Consider the following 2,500-nt stretch of genomic DNA (forward strand, 5'->3'; position numbering starts at 1 on the left):
CACTCCTGGCCCTAGGCCTACTCCGAGGTTTACCTCGACACTTACCCCTTGCCCTATACCTACCCAATCGCTATGCCTACCGCTCCCACTAGCCCTAGCTCGGGCCCTAGACCAACGTGCATGGCTCCCTCTAATCCGAGGCCTAGAACTTTCCCGTCGCTTACCATACACCTTGCCATTGTTAGGGTTAGGGTTAGGGTTAGGGTTAGGGTTAGGGTTTAGGGTTAGGGTTAGGGTTAGGGTTGGTGTTAGGTTTAGGATTAGGGTTAGGGTGACGGTTGGTGTTATGTTTAGGGTTAGGGTTAAGGTTAGGGTAAGGGTTAGGGGTTAGGGTAGGGTTAGTGTTAGTGTTAGGGTTAGGGTTGGTGTTAGGGTTAGGGTTAGGGTTAGCGTTAGGGATAGTGTTAGGTTTAGGGTTAGGGTTAGGGTTAGGGTTAGGGTTGGTGTTAGGTTTAGGGTTAGGGTTAGGGTTAGGGTTGGTGTTAGGTTTAGGGTTAGGGTAAGGGTTAGGGTTAGGGTTGGTGTTAGGTTTAGGGTTAGGGTTAGGGTTAGGGTTAGGGGTTAGGGTTAGGGTTAGTGTTAAGGTTAGGGTTAGGGTTAGGGTTAGGTTACCCCGAGCACTACCCCTCGCCGTAGGCCTACGCCTAGCACTACCTCTGGTCCTACCCCTTCCTCTGACCCTACAGCTCCCCCTACTCATAGGCCCACCCCCATTCCTACCCCTAGCCACAGCTCCTACTCCTGGCCCTAGGCCTACTCCGAGGTTTACCCCGACACCCACCCCTTGCCCTATACCTACCCCAGCGTTACGCCTATCGCTCTCACTAGTTCTAGCTCGGGCCCTAGACCAACGCCCACTGCTCATCTAGTTTGATGCCTAGCACTTGCCCGTCGCCGACCAGTACACCTTGACCTACCGTTAGCCAGAGCACTAACACGTGTCCTACGAAATCACCCTGGACCCACCCTTACCACACTCTAATCCAGCCCTACACCCGTTCCGAGTCCTAGGACTACCCGGAGTCCTCTCGTGACACCTACCCCTAGCCCTAGGCCAACCCTTACCACTACCACTAGTCCTAGGCCTAACATGAGCCCTAACCCTAACACTGCCCGTGGGCCTCTGCCAACCACTAGCCCTTCACCTAACACTACCCCGAGCACTACCCCTCGCCCTAGGCTTACGCCTAACACTACCTCTGGTCCTAACCCTACCCCTGGCCTTACAGCTTCCCCTAACCATAGGCCCACCCCCATCCCTACCCCTAGCCACAGCTCCCACTCCTGGCCCTAGGCCTACGCTGAGGTTTACCTCGACACCCACCGTTGCCCTATGCCTACCCCAGCGCTACGCCTACCGCTCCCACTAACCCTATCTCGTGCCCTAGACCAACGCGCATGGCTCCCTCTAGTCCGAGGCCGAGAACTTGCCCGTCGCTGACCATAGACCATGCCATTGTTAGGTTTAGGGTTAGGGTTAGGGTTAGGGTTAGGGTTAGGGTTTAGGGTTAGGGTTAGGGTTTGGTTGGTGTTAGGGTTAGGGTTAGGGTTAAGGTTAGGGTTGGTGTTAGGTTTAGGGTTAGGATTAGGGTTTGGGTTAGGGTTAGTTTTAGGGGTTAGGGTTAGTGTTAGTGTTAGAGTTAGGGTTAGGTTTAGGGTTAGGGTTGGTGTTAGGTTTAGGGTTAGGGTTAGGGTTAGGGTTAGTTTTAGGGGTTAGGGTTAGTGATAGTTTTAGGGTTAGGGTTAGGGTTAGGTTTAGGGTTAGGTTACCCCGAGCACTACCCCTCCACCTAGGCCTACCCCTAGCACTACCTCTGGTCCTACACCTACCCCTGGCCCTACAGCTCTCCCTACCCATAGGCCCACACCCATCCCTACCCCTAGCCACAGCTCAAACTCCTGGCCCTAGGCCTTCTCCGAGGTTTAGCCCGACACCCACCCCTTGCCCTATACCTACCAAAGCGCTACGCCTATCGCTCCCACTAGCCCTAGCTCGGGTCCTAGACCAACGCCCAGTGCTCATCTCGTCCGATGCCTAGCACTTGCCCGTCGCCGACCAGTACAACTTGACCTACCGTTAGCCAGAGCACTAAGCCGTGTCCTACGAAATCACCCTGGACCCACCCTTAGCCACACCCTAATCCAGCCCTACATCCGTTCCGAGTCCTAGGACTACCCGGAGCCCTCCCGTGACACCTACCCCTAGCCATCGGCCATCCCCTACCACTACCACTAGTCCTAGGCCTAACATGAGCCCTAAGCCTAACACTGCACATGCGCCTCTGCCAACCACTAGCCCTTCACCTAACCCTACCCCGAGCACTACCCCTCGCCTTAGGCTTACGCCTAACACTACCTCTGGTCCTACCCCTACCCCTGGCCCTACACCTCCCCTACCCAGAGGCCCACCTCCATCCCTACCCTTAGCCACAGCTCCCACTCCTGGCCCTAGGCCTACTCCGAGGTTTACCTCGACACCCACCCCTTGCCCTATACCTAC

Source organism: Rhinolophus hipposideros, assembly GCF_964194185.1.
Source record: "Rhinolophus hipposideros genome assembly, chromosome: 15".
In the NCBI taxonomy this organism is placed as follows: Eukaryota; Metazoa; Chordata; class Mammalia; order Chiroptera; family Rhinolophidae; genus Rhinolophus; species Rhinolophus hipposideros.